This window comes from Culicoides brevitarsis, chromosome 1 (assembly GCF_036172545.1).
Source record: "Culicoides brevitarsis isolate CSIRO-B50_1 chromosome 1, AGI_CSIRO_Cbre_v1, whole genome shotgun sequence".
In the NCBI taxonomy this organism is placed as follows: domain Eukaryota; kingdom Metazoa; phylum Arthropoda; class Insecta; order Diptera; family Ceratopogonidae; genus Culicoides; species Culicoides brevitarsis.
In genome coordinates this window covers 1601419-1620401 of record NC_087085.1, presented here as the reverse complement: position 1 = coordinate 1620401, position 18983 = coordinate 1601419, and the positions used below count along the sequence as shown (strand labels likewise).

The 18983-nt window shown below is 24.7% G+C and overlaps 1 protein-coding gene across 1 annotated transcript in view; it reads left to right on the top strand.

Moving 5' to 3' along the window:
* The window catches only part of LOC134828217 (neurogenic protein mastermind), a 97782-nt gene that overhangs the window by 72313 nt on the left and 6486 nt on the right, over positions 1 to 18983 (top strand). The window lies entirely within an intron of this gene.

Below are 18983 nucleotides of genomic sequence, written 5' to 3'. Positions count from 1 at the left end.
TTTTTTTCATCAAAAATAATTATTTATTTATTTTGTAAATAAAATTTATTAAAATTAATAATTTAAAAAAATTAATTGATTTATTTATTATTATTTTTTTTTAATTGTAAAAATAAAAAAATCGTTTGGTAAAATTTTACGACAAAATAATTTTTTTTAAAATAATTTTTAATAAGAAATTGATTTTTTTCAAATAATTTTCTTCAATAAAATTGCATTTTGCAAAAAAATATCCCGCCCCTTGGCATGATTGCACTTACAAAATAGACACCTTTTAATGTGTGCAGTCAATATTGTTCCATTTATCACATTTATTTGCCTGATATTTCCTTGTTTATTATTGTTTTCATTATCAACATAGTCACACAATCTCCCTGTACACACACATGAACTCTTCTCTCTCGCAAAATTTCATATATTTGTTTAATTTTGAATAAATTAAATGAAAATTTAGCTTTTAATTTTATTATATTTCATTATTACTCTCCTCTCTCCATGTCTCTTTCCATGAAAACGTAACTCGGATAACTTTCGACCGTTTTATTTACACAAAGCGCCTAACAATGTTCGCGATTCGTTATTTACCGAACAAATTTTTCCCTCGAAACATATCGGAGTTACACAAACAATAATAATAATTATCGCATGAATTAAACGAATTACCTCGTCATTGATCTATCTCCGCATGCCAATCGCCCGTGCAGGTGCATTGCTGGTCATTTTTCGAGAAAATGTACCGCATCGAGTCATTAACTAAAGTGCTCGACATTCGAAGACCGAAAAAAGGGATTTTTTTTTGACAATAAATATCAAACAAAATGCATTTTTGCACGAAACGAGAGTATCGGAAAAGCGTCGCTTGAATGGTATGACATTGCATAAAGTTAAAAATTGTTTGTTTTCTTTTCGTTCGCTCGCTCGTTTGTCTGAAACCTTACGAAAAAACAAAAAAAAAAATGAAACTCTACAGCGAACGAACATCAAAAAGTTTTTTCCCTATCTTTCTCTTTCTCGTTCTTTCCTTTCTTGCGAGTACATTTTTTGCCATTATTTTTATTATTATTGTTCTCTTTCGTTGTTGAATAAATAAAATTTTCATTTTCTACCAATTTTTTCGTGCACAGAAGAAGATACTGAAACAAAAATTGGACTTGCAAAAGTTTTTCCTCGTCGTCGTCGTAGAGAGTTAAAAATTAAAAAAAAACTGTGCACAAAATAATTTCCATTCCATGTGCAGGAATATCATGATGATGCGTATGCTTGGCCTGTATTTCAGCGTAAAAAGACAAACAGTGAATTTTGCTGCAATTTCTTTTTACGTTTTTTTTACGTAACACCTTTTAAATTGGAATAAAAAAAATGTTTCTTAAAATTTCAAGTATTAGCAACTTGATGAGAATTAAAGATATTTTTTGTAAAATAATTTAAAAATTCATTTATTTTTATTCATTTTTGAATTAAAATAAATTAATAATAAAAAATCAATTAAAATCAAAAAAATAATTTAAATTAATTAATTAAAAATAATTAATTTCCATTCAAAAAATAAAAAAAAAATATTTTTTTGAAAAAAAATTTTTGAAAAAATATTAAAATTTTTCTTGAATTTTTTTTTAACTAAAAACTTCTAAATTCGTAAAACAAAAAAAAAATTAAAATTCAAAAAATTTCTCGAAATTTAATTTTAAAAATTATTTAAAGTAAAACAAAAATTATTTAAATTAATAAATTTTATTTATTTATTTTATTAATTTTTTATTTAATTTAAAAAAATTGAAATAAATGATTAAAATAAAAAATTTTGAACAGAATTTTAAAATAAAAAAAAATAATAATATAAATAAAGAAAAATAATCAGGAAAATAATAAAAAAAATTAATTAAAAAAATTTAAATTAATTTAAATAAAAATTTTAATTAATTATTTTATTCTCTTTGAAAACTTCAGAGCAAAAATTTATTATTTTTATTTTTTTTTTATTTTATAATTTTTTTTCTTTTTTATTTAATTTTTTCAAATATGAAAATCTAAATTAAAAAAAAATAATTTATTTGAATTTATTGAAGAAATATTTTACCAAAAATAAAAATTTATGAAAAAATAAAATTTCGTATCTAAAATTTTCATTTTTTATTTCAACAAATTTTCTGTAAAATACATTTTCAACATAATTTATTTAAAAAACTGAATCTTAAGTAGCTCAATCCAAAAAATCGCAAAAAATCTGCGATACATTGTAAAATTAAAGTAAAGTACAGAAAAAAAATCATTTGGAATCATATACCATTAATATTATTATTATTGGCTAAAGTCCAATTTTATGGAGCTAATTTAATGTGTGATATGATGGGGATTCACTTGCCACTTGCGTACTACTTGTGTGCCATAAAATAAAGAGCGAGAGAGAGAAACGTGAAGTGGCCTCATAATTTAGCGCGTTATTATGTCTCTAAGTATTATTATTGTTCAAAAAATATAAATTTTACTCCATTGTTTATTTATATTTTATTTTACAATTTTTTGGAAACGAAAACGATTTCTTGCATTATTCCAAAAAGAGGAAAAAATAGAGAAAAAAGCGAAAATTTGTTCGAATGAGAGAGAAACAAGCAAATTTGTGCGAAAAAATCTCCGAAAAATGATCCAATCTTTCAGCTAGTATCTCCCCTTTTTATCAAGGTAACAGAAAATTGCAAGCGATTTCATTAATTCTAGACACAAACACGACGTCGACGATGAACAACGACGACGACGACATGCCACAAATTATTATACAAGTGTTAGTTCCCTCTTTATTTATTTTTTTTTTGTTGTTATTTGGCTTCAACTCGTTTGTGGCCTTTTATGACCGTACGATGCAAAAAAAAGTTGGAGAAAAATTCCGACGAATTTCCGACGACGAGGAAAAAAATTTAATTTTCTAAATTGATTGTGAGGAGATTTTTTTTTTCATCTCGTGAATTTCATATATGAGAAAGCACACACATGTGACCTCTGTGACAATCATGATCTCCTGTTACAAAATTATTTTTTGTACTTTCTCTCCTCCACACACATGTAAAAGAAACGAAAAAAAAAACATTCAAAAAATCTCTGCGGGAAAATGTTTAGCATGAAAAAGAAAAACAAACAGATAATATTTAAATATATTTTTCCCTCTGTTTTTTTTTTGCCTCGTATCAGATGAAGGTCTTCTGCCAACTGAGATGATACGATATTAATAAAATACGGTAAAAGGGGAATTAGTGGCTTTCGTGATTAACGTCTCGGGATTTCTTTTCCTCCTCCTTCTTTAAAAAAGTCCTCCGTGATGAAAGAAAATGTAAAGTCAGAATATCAATTTCTAGAAAGTTTTTTAAAGAAAGCTTCCGGGCACAATCTTACGCAAACAACAAAACTGATAACATCACTAAGCCATTGTAAAATTGCTCCGACGTCGTCGTAACGGGATAAGAAACATTAGAAAATGTATTTCTTCATCTTGCTGAGATGAAAATCCCCTCAATGTAATGGTGTGAGTCCATGTCATGTAATACTGTTGTAACAAAAAAAAAATCTCTGATGATTATTATCGCATATCATACCCATACATCACGTACGGTACGTACGGTACGAGACATGTGTGAACCCGTACGTGAGGGAATGGGAAATAGCTCCTGTTACTTTTTTCCTTCCTTTCATGAAAAACGCACATTTTGCCTCCAAGCACCTTTCATTTGATGGTCGTTTCAAATGAAAATATTTTAATGCATCTGTATGTACCGTACATACCGTACAGCCCATACCGCTATATTAAGCCAAAAACACATTACAGATTATAAACCATAAGGAACTGAGAAAAACCAACATGAACTGTACATGAACATTATATTTTATTAGAGTATCGTATTCCAACAGGCAGGCGATTAGGTATGAATACCGTATGTATATACCATACAAATTTGTACGGTACATACGGTATTCTATACCTATACTCAAAGGAGTGTGAGAAAGTCGATCGATTTCCCCTTTTCTTTTTTTTTTTTTTTGATTGTCGTTTCCCCCCCTACTACTCAAACTCCATAAGGAACATTTTTTTCTCTGTGTGTGAAAAATTGTGCATACCGTACAGTATACCGTACGTACCGTACATGTGTTATGTACAGAATAAATGATGATGATAAGGTTCTATGTGGAAAAATTTTCATGTTTTTTTTGTCAGTTAGTGTTCTTTTTCGCCCCGAACACAATAAATGGCAAGCACACACAATCAAGCTCGCATTTGAATTAAGCAACGACCGGAGAATGAATGGTTAACATGCAATTTAGGGTTTTTTTTCGGTGTTGCCAAGCAAAGTACAGAATATCAAACAAATTTTCTATTTTTTGATATTTTTTGCTTAATCTCTATAATTAGCACGAAACGCTTTTTTGGAGATCGACCCATTTTTGACACATTTTAAAATTATGAAAATTGACACGAAACAGATTTTCCGATAAATCGTTTGTGTTTCGTACATTATAATAATAAATTTAATTGATATTTGGATAGTTTGCCGCCATTTTGCCATGTGAACATGTGTCTCTATTCTATTTTTCAATTAAATGTTAATTTATTTGAGTGCGAGATTATTTTGTGCGAGAAAAGCCTTTAAAAAACATTTTTTGACTTTTGAAATTTATTTGAATGCCTGAAATTGAGTGGATTGGGAAGGAACCGAACTTGACATTTAAACCAATAAATTTCCTCTTTATGACCAGTAATATGGTCCTGTCTCCGTTCCTCTTTTGTATGGAAAACCAATTGATTGTGGCTTCTCTGCTGTATGCAACGAGAGAGATAATCAAAAGGAAATTTAACTTATAAATCTTTTTTTGGGGCAAAATACTTGAGAAAAGTTGAAAGATATCTTGAAATTTATTTTAAAAGTTGTCTGTTGGTCGAATAGGATTTTTCAAGAGAGAGAAAGAGAGAAAATTGTTTAATGAATAAACTACAAACTAACTTTCAATTTAATGAAATTGATTTTCTTCTTTTCGGGAAATTTCTTGTGTGTTTCTGGTTTGTTTTAAAATAAACTTGAGAGATTTGTCGTTGAATGGGTTTCTTTCAATGAGTTCATTCGTGTTCAATTTTTTAATTTGAAGTTCAATTTGCCTTTAACTCGAATAAAAAAATTTAATTTTTTTTAATTCGACTCAAATTCTTAAATTTGAAATTCAATTCGCCTCGAATTCGAATAAAATATTTCAAATTTGTTTGAATTCGACTCAAATTTTTAATTTGAAGTTCAATTCGCCTTTAACTCGAATAAAAAAAAAATCATTTTTTTTAATTCGTCTCAAATTCTTAAATTTGAAATTCAATTCGCCTCGAATTCGAATAAAAAATTTCAAATTTGTTTGAATTCGACTCAAATTTTTAAATTTGAAGTTCAATTCGCCATAAATTCGAATAAAAAATTCAAATTTGTTTGAATTCGACTCAAACTTTAAAATTTTTAATTCAATTCGCCTTGAATTTGACTGAAAAACTCCAAATTTAACCGAATTTGACTAAATTTCTTTAATTTCAAACCAATTTTATTTAATTGCAATTGAAGATGTATCACAAATTGGCTCCAATTTCACCGAAAATTTGACCCGAATCCCATTTAAATTGTGTCAACAGTAACTGACACTTGTTCAAAAAGCCCAAATACTCGAATTTCGTTCATTAATTAAAGCAATTTGCTGATTTGACTTGAATACCCGTTGCTTCCTGCCTCGGATGTGCACACGTCGAGTCGGAGAGACGAACGCACGAACAACGACAACTATTTCTCTAGTTTAAAATAACAATTTACATTACAATCTCACATAGCAATCTCTTGTGGATGTTATTTATTTACCACAAGAGTTTTCCTAAGACTTCCCTCCGCACCGAACGACGGAACATTTATATTTGCATGAAACATTGTTGTCGTCAAAACATTGTTCCATGCTAATAAATACGTCACTCATACATGAATTTAATGTTTAGTGCTAAAGGCCATTTATCACAAAGAAACTGATACAAATTCTCCGGATTGTGTCGAGTTGCTCGCTCCGTGGCTGCTTTATTATTATTGTTTTTGAAATGTTTCATTACGATTATTACACACAAACGTGCCTCCATTGTGCCGCTGCTGCACTAAACTTTCAACTACAAAAAAAAAGTATAAAAGAAAGGAATACATTTGAATAATTAAAAATATCGATCGATCTGATCGCCAACTTCGTACGTGAAGGAGTTCTGTGAGGTAATTAATTATCTAAAATTTGACGACAACGACCTAAATATTAATATTCAATTCAACTATTTGCACAAACAAACAAACAAACAAAAAACCTACATTAATAAATAAACCAGAAAATTATGTTAGTAGTGCCCAAAAATAGCACAGTCACGTACTTATGGCTTGCTTGCCCAGCCCAGCAAGTAAATCACGACGACGACGACGACCAAGACGAACGACGCACGAACGCACAGCAAACCAAAAAACAGATTGTTGAAATGTGTTGTTTGCATGTTGTTAATCAATAATTACAAGATATTAATTAGTTATTAAATTTCTCGGTAATGGAGTGTGTTCTTTGCGTCTCTCTTGTGTCTTTTAAGTCTTCTTCTGAAGCAAGAAAAGTTTTTCCTTAATGGAAAATTTTCTTGTGAAAATTTTTTTCTTGCTGAAAATATAAAAAATGAAAAATTATTTTAAAAAAAAATTTTTAATTCATTATTTTTTTTAATTTTTAATTAATTAAAATTTTTCATTGAATTAATTAATTTAAAAAAAAATAATAAAATATTTAATAATTTATTTTTTTATATATTTTTTAATTATTTTTTTTATTAATTAAAATAAGATTTTTAATTAATTAAAAAAATAGTAAAAAAAATAATTTTTATTTTTTTTTTTTTTAAAATTTTGATTTTTTTTAATATTTTTTTTTTTTAAAATCATTGAGAAAATTAAAATTTATTTTAATATTATATGATTAATTAAATTTTTAATTATTGAAATTGAAATTAAAATTTTATATAAAATGATCAAATAAATATTCATTTTTTATTTATTAAAATTAAATTAAAAAAAAAATTTAATTAATTTAAAAATAATATTATTTTTTTTATAAAAAATTTTTAAAATTATTTTTTTTTTTTTTGCTACCAAAAATATCTTATTTAAATTTTTTTGTTTTTTAAAATTATTAAGAAAATTAAATTTTATTTTAAATAATTATTTTTTTATTAATTTAAATTATTAATTAATTTAAATAATTTAAAAAATTAAATTAATTTAAATTAATAAAATAAAAATTATTTTCTTAAAAAAATTGTTTAAAATGCTTGGTTTGAATTATTGAAATATTTTTATAAAAAAAAAATTTAAATAAATATTTTTCTTACCTCAAACTGCAACTAACAAACAGTAACCAACACAAAAATAAACCTAAAAAGAAAATATTTTTATTTATTGCTTAAATTGTATTTTTTACACATCCTCAACACACACACACACATATCACACAAAAAAATAGGAAAAATGCATGAAAAATTGGTCCTTCTTTTCTTTTGTGTTCCATTATTTTATTGATTTTATGCTCAATTTATTGCTTTTATTATTTTTGATTTTCCGTTGTATTTTCGTTACTATTATTTATGCTCTCAAAGTACATAAAAACAACAAGAAATTTTTTTTATCGGGTTATAAAGTGAAATGATAAGAAACAAGGTAGAAAAATGTACGAAAGTCTGGAAAAATTGTTGATTCTTGTAAATAAATTTCATAAAAGAAGAAGATGATGTTAGACGTTTTGATTTTTTTCTTCTTGTTGTTTGTTGCTTTTTTTTCTTTACTGCTGAATGGAAACCAGATGCTTATGGCACTTTTCTAGATTTTTATTGTTATTAACAAAAAGCTGATTTCCTTTAGAAGATTTTATTTTTTTAAAAAAAGATTTTTTTTTATTTTAGTTTTCTTGTCAGAAAAGGCCTCGAGAACTATTTATGAAGTGCTTTGAGAAGCATATTTTGTCAAAAAATTGCAATTTCTACAATTTAAGTAAAAAAATGTATGAAGAAAATTTCTCCAAGTAAAATTTTGCTTTTGAAATGTGTAAATAAAAATAAATTAAAAGCTTAGGACAGTTTTTTAAAATAAAATTTCATGTCTTGTATTTATTTATTTTTTTTTTATTAATTTAAATAAATTTCAAAATTTAATAAATAAAAAAATTAATAATGAAAAAATTTTCATAAAATATTTTTCTCATTAAAAAAAAATTTTAATAATTTTTTAATTTTTAAAATAATTTTTGAATAAATTTTAATAAAAAAAAATAAAATTTTGTTTAAAATTATTTCTAAAATTAATTTATTAAAAAATTAATAAAAAAATGTTTTTTAAATAAATAAATTTAATTTTTTTTATTTAAATTTAATTTATTAAATAAATTTTAATTTTTTTTATTAATCAAATTTTTTTAAACAAAAAAAAATAAATAAATTTTTCATTTAAATCAACAGAAAATCTTCTTTTTAATAAAACTTACACACTTTATGAGTCCATGCACCCCTAAAATCTTCTACGATGACGCCGACAACGCATCTTGCCTATTAACGAATGTGTAGATTTGCTGTCACTGCGAAAATCGCACACAATACATTAAAGCATTTTATTCATTGCACGACAAAAGTTGACATTTTTTCTTTACTTTATTCCGTACTTACATTACTTTTGCATTTACACTCGGCAAACAGAGATCATCTTCCAGTCGCCTATTATTTCATTACTTTATTTAACGTTTCAACAAGAAAATGAACTAAACTTCGTCAACAATGCGATTAATGAACTTCACTTCATTTGGAGCATCACTAAAAAAAAAATAAAAATAAATAAAAATTTAATTCACTTGAAATTCATGCAAAGCTGGAACTCACGATCGCCTACGCAACTGTGCGAGGAAGAATGTCATCAAGAATCTGATGAAGTTCGTCGTCGTCGTGGTTTATCGCGATGAAGAGCAGCTGAAATGTATAAATAAAGAATGGAATGAGATGATTATTATTATTGTTATTATAATAAATGGTACCACAGACAGAGATTAGGTTTCATTAGATGTGCGACACTCCTCTCGACTTGCTTTCTTTCTTTTCGTCTCGTGTACGTCGAAGCAAGATGATGACGAGTAAGCTCATAATCGGAGTACTTAAAGATATTTACACGACGATTCTCGTTTTTTTCGTGCTCTTTTTAGCTTTTTTTGAGAAAAACACCTGTTGATTCTGCGGAGGAATTTTGTCTGAAAAAAATTAACATTTTTGACCGGAAATTCTTAACTGATGAACTTTTTTTTAATATTCCGAGAATTATTTAAATTAGAAAGATTAATGAATTGAGTTTAAAATTGAAAAATATTATTTTAACTTTTAAACTTTTTTGAAAAAAAAAAATTCTTCCTTATTTTATTAAAGAAAATAATTTAATAAATAAAATTAAATTTAAATTAATTTATAAAATAATTAAAAAAATTTTAAAATTATTTAATTTATTTTTTATTTATTTAATTAATTAATTTTTTAATTAAAAATTAATTAAATTTAATTCAATAAATTTTCTAAATTTTATTTTTATTAAAAATGTAAAAAAATGCTTAAAAATTCATGTTAGAAAAAAAATTTGACAGCTGTCAATTTTTGAAATGTCAAATTTTTTCCTAAAAAATGAATTTTTTAGAAATTTTTCATTTTTTTTATAAACATCTTTTCATTTAAATTAATTTTGACATTTTAAATGTTCCAAAATTTTGTTTTTAAGAAAAATTTTGACAGCTGTCAAATATTCAACTGTCAAAATTTTTATTAAAAACATTTTTTTGTGAATTTTTATAAATTTTTTTATGAATTTCAAACTAAATTAAAAGTTTAAGGATTAAAATTTTTTTAAACTAATATTTTAACAAAAATTTTGACATCTGTCAAATTCATAAATGTCAAAATTTTCATTAAAAATTAATTTTGGCAAGTTTTTTTAATTTTTTTTTTTAAATAAAATATAAAAAATAATTCTAAAATTTCTAAAAAATTAAATTTTATCAAAATTTTGACATCTTTCATTATCAGACCTGTCAAAAAATTCTATAACTCAAGAATTTAATCAACTTTTGATCGAAAAATTCTTGTGTTGTGAAAAAAATGCAATCAGTTCATGGATTAAATTCCTTTATAAAGTTCATGTTTACCGTTTGTTTCGTTTGCGTTGCGGTCAATCGTCATGCCTGACTATTAGAAATCTTCACTTGTTCCTTGTTTACTCGTTGTACGTCGTCGCGTCATAGCTGCGATAATAAAAGAAGCAGAGAAGAGAGAAAAAAATTACGATCCACACATGCCATGATGCCAAGTCAGCCAAGAAACTCGAGTGTATGTGAAATAACTAATAATTTGTATTAAATAAAAGACATAACGTTGTTCTACTTGTGTCTTGTGTGCTTTGCTTGCTCTTTATTATAACTATCATTGTTGTTGCTGTATTTTTCGAAAAAGTTATATCTCAAAGCAAACTCTTGTACTCACTAATTCCGTTTCTTGTGTACAAAATCTACCATAAAGGAACAAATAATCTTCTTCTTCGTCTTCTCTCTTTTTCCTTTGTTTTCGCCACTGAAGCCACTGCGCTCTCGTACTCGGGCCATAAACTATTTTTATTTTTTCGTGTGTGAAGTCGAGTCGAGAGAAACAAGTGAATATGCATTAGTTACGTAGCGCAGTCATATTAGTTTTAATTCCTCATATTAGAGAAACATTTCTTCTTTTGCTTCGTCTTTTGTCGAAACAGAGTTCAAGACGCCAAGATAAAGTTACCGAATGATTTACACAACGGCGAAATTTGTCGCTCACTTCACCTTTTTCTTCTTCTTTTAATGCCATTATGCATGCAATGTAAATGTCTTGTACAGTTTTCGGGGTATTTACTTGGCTTGCGGAACATTTGCAATAAAGTATAAAACCCAATCTGGTTATGCGTTGAGAGAAATGAGATGTGAAGAAATTTAAAGTTACAAAAATTGAATTACTGAATTAGCAAAGAGGCGATTTTTGAAGTTTAGTTTTGATAAAATTTTTATAAGTTTTTAACATAATTTAACAAAAATTGTTTTAAAAAAATTTTTTTCCCATAAAATAATTTTTATTTTTATATAAAAAAAGATAAAATTTTAAATATTTTATTTTAAATATGTAAAAAAAAAATTGAACAATTAAAAAATAATAAAATTAGATATAAAAAAAATAAAATTTAATAAAAAAATTACAAAAAATAATTTTCTATTAATAATTTATTTAAAGAAACGATTAATTTAATTAATTTTTAATAATTATTTTTTTTCTAATATTAAAAAAAAATTAAAATTATACTATAAAAAATTTGAAAGTTAATTGTTTAAACTTTAATATAATTAAATTTAATATTTTTTTAACTTTTATAAATTTTATTTCATTTTTAATTTTTTATTTATTTATTTTATTTTTTTTTAATAATTTATATTTTTTTATTACTAAAATAGAATTTTATGTTATAAAAAATTTTTATTTTATGAGAATTTATCAAATATAATATTTTGCTGAAAATTTCATTAAAAATATTTTTTTTTAAATAAAATAATTTTTTTTTAATTTTTTATTTTAAAAAAATTTATTTATTTCATTTTTATATTTATTTTTATTCTATTTTTTAACTTTATTTTATTATTTTTTTATTAATTAATCCACAAAAATATTTATTATTTAATTTTTTTTTTTTTAATTATTTTGAAATTTTTAAATATTTTTTTTTGAACCAAAAACAGAATTTTTCCTTTAAAAAAAATCAAATAATAAAAAAAAGTCCAATACATCACAGAAGCAAAATTATTTATTGTCTCACATAAAACTTTACCGATCTTCTTTGTCATTTTTTTTTTTCACTCACAACTCTCCCATATACAAACTACGCACAACACCTTCAGCATCTCAAACGTGTTTGCTTCACTCACATTTTATTTTAATTTAAATTTTTATATTTTTTTTCGTTGTTCATTGTGGTTTTTTATTTCTTCGATATCGCTAATGTTGCTTTGTGTGTTTTTAAGAAATGGTCATTTCAACGCCGCTGAAGCTGCTAAGTAGAGTGCTAACTGGAAATTTATACAAATATAAAAAAAGTTAACAATAAAACGTACATTGTCTGAAATTATTTTTTTTTTGTGTGTTTCAGAACAATGACCCATCTTCTTGTTACACTTATTTACTGACAGTCGTCTGCTGGACTTTTTTTCATTATTTTTTTGTTAAAACATGACACACATAGCGCACTGAACTTTTTAATTTAAATCATATACGAGCAACTTGTTGGAGAAGAAAAAATATGTTTTATGCTTTTCGAGTAAAAAATGTTCGAAAGACCAATCCTTCTTCTTTACCTCTTTCATTAATCTTTTTTTTCTCTGTGTTCGTTTCATGTTACAGTTTCATTTTTATTATTATTATATCTCTCGTCTCTCAGTACTGGCTTTAATAACATTTTCAATCGAAAAGTCAAAAATATTCAATCTCGATGGCTCAATTTGCTTTTCTTCTGTAGATTCGTTCAAATATCATGGCTTGATATTAATATCATCATTGTTTACATTCTTGAAAAAAAAAGATAAAAAAATTGCAATTTCACAAGGAAATGGAGAATGATGCCGAATGCGATCAACAAATAAAATAGAAAAATTTCATCATGACGGGATTTATTGAAAAATTTTGCGAGTTGTCACTCGAAAATGCATTTCCGGTTAATTTGTTTCGGTAGTTAGATATTTGCGAGGCATTTCACAAAGTAAAGTAGAGAGAATTGCAGAGTAAAAAGTTTTTAATCTCGAACGTAATAACTCTTTTTTTAATTTTATTCATTGCAAAAATGTGAAATTTTGTAAGAATTGACGTCTGTCTGTTGAAAAAAATTATTTTTTCAATAAGTCACGTGGTTAAAATTTTTTGAAATGTGCATTGGGATTAAAATTAAAAATATGCATTGGGTCGAAAAATTTCCTATGAAAATGTTCATTGGGATATGAATTAAAATTTATAATTTAAAAATTTATTTTTTTTTTATAATTTAATTTATAATATTAATTTAAAAATTTCGAAATGTGAACTGGGACAATATTTTAAAATGCTCATTATGATAAAAATTTAAAATATGCATTAGGTTTGAAACTTTAAATTTGCAATAGGTCAGAATATTTTAATATTCATAAAGAAGATAATTGAAAATGTGCCTTGGAAAATTTTCAAAATATGCATTGGGCTAAAATTTTAATTATTTTTGAATTATTTTTTCAAATTTAATAATTAATTTAACTAAAAATAAAAAAAAATAATTCAATTTAAGAAAATTTAAACTTTCTAACCTATTTTTGAATTTTTATCCTCATGAGTATTTTAAAATATCGTCCCAGTTCACATTTCGAAATTTTTAAATAATTTTTTTTTAGTTAAGAATAAAAATTTGAATCCTTCTATGAACGAAAACTTTCTACAATAATAATTTTATTTCAAATTATACAGTACTCAGTAAAAATTGCTACACATATCGTTCTTTCGCTCAAACTCGCATTTGGACAAAAAATGGGAAGGAACGAGGTTGCATGTGTGCCTTTTTTAATGGATATAATAATAATAATACGAGAATTGCTCAACTTGGAAGCAAATTTACTTGTTCAACCGACAGAGACGAGCGACATTTCACAAAAAATAAATCAATATCCTCGTCTACTTAGAAAGCTCTGAGGAATTCCCCGAAAATTCCAGTTCATTTAAAAATAAGTATAAATCGAAAATGAAAATATTTATTATTGAATTAAGTCTTCATCGCGATTAACAACAAATATGGCAATAACACACATGCGAGACTCCACTCTCTCGAAATTCATTCACCGGAAGTTAATGGAAATGTAGAGCACACAATATGCTTTTTTGCCCACTCTTTATTACAACTGAAACATCATGTTGCTGACATAAATTGTACAGCGAACGAGCATTCACCGAAAAAAAAAATATAAAATATCCATTGCACAAAATTCTCCAAACGTTTTGGGTGCTTCGTAAACGGCAGCGGCGACGGACAATGGATTGCTTGCTACAAAAAACGGAAAATAAAGTAAAGTAAGGCGAATGAGGAGAGCGAGAGAGAGATAGTCATTTGTAATGCAATACGAGCGACAGACCGACAGTAGCAGTAGGTAATGTGAGATATGGAAGTTTTTCTGTGCATGTCTCTGTGCTGAGAATTGTTATTATTATTATTATACGGGAGTAACAGCCGAAATGAAGCACCTTTGCAATAAATTTTATATGGTTTTTTTTTTTGAGTGAAGTAAATAAAAAGTGTATGGCAAAATTATTATGGCATGAGAGAATTAAGGGAAGGACATTTAAATGGAGTCAAGTTAATAAAGAAGGAAAAGGAATTTTTAACAGTAGATGGCGCTGATATTAAATTTAATTAAAAATATCCATCAGATGTCGTCTAAATTTTAAAATTTTATCACAAGAGGGCGTTTTTGACAATTTTTTGTCTATAGATGTCACTTTTTTATACTAACAAAAGCTAAAAGATTTTCTTAATAGATGTCACTTTAAAATTTTCAAAAATTTAAATTCTTTTTTAAAAAGTTTCAAATGAAAATAATGTGAAATTTAAAAAAAAATTATTAAGATTTATACAAAAGTTCATCTTTTGTTGTTAAGTCAAAGTTGATCATAAGATGGCGCTTTAAAAATTTAAAACATTGAAATCTTCAAAAAAAATTTATTTTTAGACAATTTTTATGGAAAAACCTTTTATAAAAAAGTCAAATAATTTTCTAAAAAATTTTAATTAAAGTTACTTAGTTTTAACATTTTTAAAAATTAAAAATTTTTAATTCTTCCGAAATTTTGTATTTTTAGACAATTTTTTATCAAAAAAAAAAGAAAGTAAAAAAAAATTAAGAAAAAAAATATCTAATAGATGGCGCTTTTTTTTTAAAAATATTTCATTTATTAAAACTAAAAATAATTTACCTAAATTAGTAATTTTTTTATTAAATAATTAATTTTTAAATCAAATTTTATTAAATAAATTAATTAAACCTTTTTAATAAATTTCTCATTAGATGGCGCTTTAAAAATTTAAAACATTTAAAAATTTTGTATTTTGGAATTAGAGAAAAACTTAATAAAAAATCAGAAATTATAAAAAGGTGCTTATATATTTTATTTATCGAAATTTTTTTATAAAAAAAATTTTAAAAAATTTTTTAGAACAAAATATACAATAGAGGGCGTTCTATTATATAATTTTTTTCAGTATTTCATATATTCAAATTAAAAAATAATTTAAATTAATTAAAATTTATTAATAAAAAAAATCAATTTTAATTTAAAAAAATTAAAGGAATAAAATTTTATTAAATTTCTCATCAGAGGGCGCTCAATTTTTCTCTTAAAAACATTTTCACTGATATTTAATTAAAACTTAATATTTATTTAATCCTTCACAAAAACTATTAAAAAACCTTGAACCACAAAATACTCAGAAGTCTCTTGTATTTTCAACATTTTACACGGGAAAAAGTTCTCATCGTAAAATTCCACGGAAAACCCTCTCTCGCATAAATAATTTTATTATCGTTACTCACTTCTGACTAAATGAATTTCACAAACAGCTTCGCAGCAAGTACCTACCGACGAGTAATGAAATACGATAATATAATTAATATATTAAACACTACCGAGTTGTCCGTGAGGGAAGGTACGACTAAAAGAGACCGGATGATGAAATTGTTTTCATTTATTATTTTTTTTTCGCGCGCGCACTTCTTCAAACGTATTTAAAATGAAAACCTTTTTTGTCCTGTTGGAACGTTTTTTTTGCACTCATTTTCAATAAAAAATAAACGACAGACAACAAAAAACCCCGAAATATTTACATGAGTAAAGTAATTAAAACGAGCAAGAATAAAAAGTTTGACGTCCCGTTTTGCCTTCCTTTCGTTATTTTGCGAATCACAACAAACGAGAGAAAATTCATCCCCAAAAAAGTTGTGTATCGATGCCGAATTGCATACGTACATATGTTTGTTTGCTGTTTTTTTTTGCCGTGGCAGCAGCTTTCTTTTATTGCCGCACACGCAAAAAGCGACAAAATAGGCGGCAGGTAAATTGCTTCTCGTTTGCTGTTCGCCTGTTCACTGCAGGAATGTGTTTATCCACCTTTCTTTGTTTTCCCTTCTTTTTTTCACCTTTTTCGTGTAACGAGGGCGGAAAACGACGTGCACGACGACGCACGGAGGGTTGCCGGCAAAAAGAATAAAAAGGTGTTTTAAAGCATGTTGTACGATATTTACAATAAATAAATGACGATGATACAAAAAAGGGGAGACAGACACACAACACGCGTACCGAGCGAGGGTGGTTGCATCAAAATTTTAGCAACTTAATACGTTGGGAGTTTGTGCCGTTGCGTTGTGTGTACAAAAGTCGAACATTTGTTAAAAATATGTTAGTGGCGACTTAATTATGGCCCGTTTGTGGCGGTTTTAAATGACTGCGAAGAGAAAAAGTCCTTCAAGAAAGACAAAGTCGATGGGTAACAACTTCAATTTCATGCTACGATGATAATAAATGACGTTGCAGGTACTTTTCTGCCCATTTTTTTGCTATAAAGTACTTACATGTTTGAAATTGATGATAGAAAAAATTTACAAATTTCGTTAAAAAAAAAATTTTTATACATATTTTTTTTTTCTTGAAAAATTTTATAATTTTCAGACATTTTTAATTTTTTTTAAGCTAAAGCGTGAATTTTTAAAGAAAAATTTTTAAAATTTCTTAACTAATTGATTTTTTATGTGATATTATGAAGATTTTAAATATAAAAAAATATTATTTTAATTAAATAAAAATTAAATTAATTAATTTTTAATTATAAAAAAATTATTAAAATTATTTTTAAATTATTAATAATAAATTATTTAAAAATTTTTTTTTTTTTAATTTTTTAATTAATTAAATTAAATTAATTTTTTAAAAAATATATGTAAAAATATTTTTTTTCACATTAAATTGATTAAAAAAAATAAATTAATTTTTTAAAATTTTTAATAATAAAAGGCTATTTAAAAATATTTTTTAAATAATTAAATATCATCAAAATATTAAATAATTTTTTTAAATAATTATTTATATTTTTTTTTTAATAATTAAATATTTTTTTATATTTTTCAAAATTATTTTGAATTTAAAAATATCTGAATAAAAATTCATAAAAAATTTAAATAATGCAAAATTCAAGAGCAAAAAAAAAAAAATTATAGGTCAAAGTTGTGCATCATCAACCGTATCAAAGATCAAAGTTAATTTCCTGGAAGAAATTTTCATCCCATTCCACGCACACGTACAAAAATCATAATCATAGTAATAATATAGAAAAATTTATTTGATCATCATTATTTTATTATATCTTACGTATTTTTTTCATTCTCCGCCCTCTACTTTTTTTCGTTATTGCATCCACTTAGGTTAATAAGGACCAAAGTTTGTCTATTACTTGACGTACACTTGACGCTTGCGAGCAAAAATAAAAATCGTAAAAATTTTTGGCAAAGGGAGCAATGAATTGAAATTTATTAAGGGATTACGGTTATTATTGTATGTTTTTAAAAGGAAATTTCTCTTCCGTTCTCGTGTCACTCCTTGAGTTGTACGTAAAGCTTGTGCATGGATAGAAAGAGGGAGTTTCAATCGAGTTTTGTGCGAAAATTAGAGTTATTTCGTTGCATTGCACGTAAAAGGCATTGATCAATATTTTCATTGATTTTTACTCATATGAGGAGTTAATGTATATTTTTTTTTTGTTTTTATTTTTTTTTTAATTTTGATTTTTTTAATAAATTTAATTTTTTTAAAGATGATTTTCTATTGAATTATTCTTCTTATTATTTTTTTTCAATATTTTAAAATTTATTATTTTAATAATTAAAATAAAATTTTATTTTTTTTTTTTAATTTTCAAAAAAAAATATTTTTATTTTATTTTTAAAAATATTTAAAATATATTAAAAAATTAAAAAAAAATAATAAAATTTTTAAAATTTTTTAAAATAAAAAAAATTTCATTAAAAAATATTAATTTTAAAATTATAAAAAAATAATTTAAAAAATATTTTAAAAATTATTTAAAACATCAAAAATATCAAAATTACAATTTTTTCAAATTTATTTAAAAAATTTAATTATTTTAAAAAATATAAAAAAATAATTAAATTAAAACAAAAATATTTAAAACTTAAAAAAAAATAAATAATTTAAAAAAATTATTTTAATTTAATATAAATGTGAAAAATTTTTGACTTTTCATAATTTTTCATTTTTTTATTATAAAAATAATTAATTAAAATAAAAAAAAATAAAAATGCATAAAAAAATATACAAAAAAAAAATTTAATGAAATTATTACTCAACTTTTAACCTCTCGCCTACAAAAAAAGCAAATAATGAAATTACCATAACCATAACGCTCCCGCCCGGTATTTAATTAAAAAAAAATTATTGGAAAATATGTTAACATCCTTACAAATACGCGGCGATGAACAACATCAACAACGGATAAAACAATAATAATATAATTAAACCAATAATTCACTCGCGTCGTGTGTACTTTTTATCTCCGCACACGAATCATTTATTAATAACTAGATTAACCGTATAATAACCGCCCTTGCATAAATACCCGAGCAAAACCGTAAAAGTATGTTCAATATTTGCATTTTTATCCCAGATCGTCCGTTTATAATTTTTTTCTCGCTCTCCTGGGTGAAAAAAACGGCACATTCTGCAAACTGTCCGAACAATGCAAATTTTCCATTAATTTATTAATCAATTTTTGAATTGCAATAAAAATTCGCTATAATGTCAC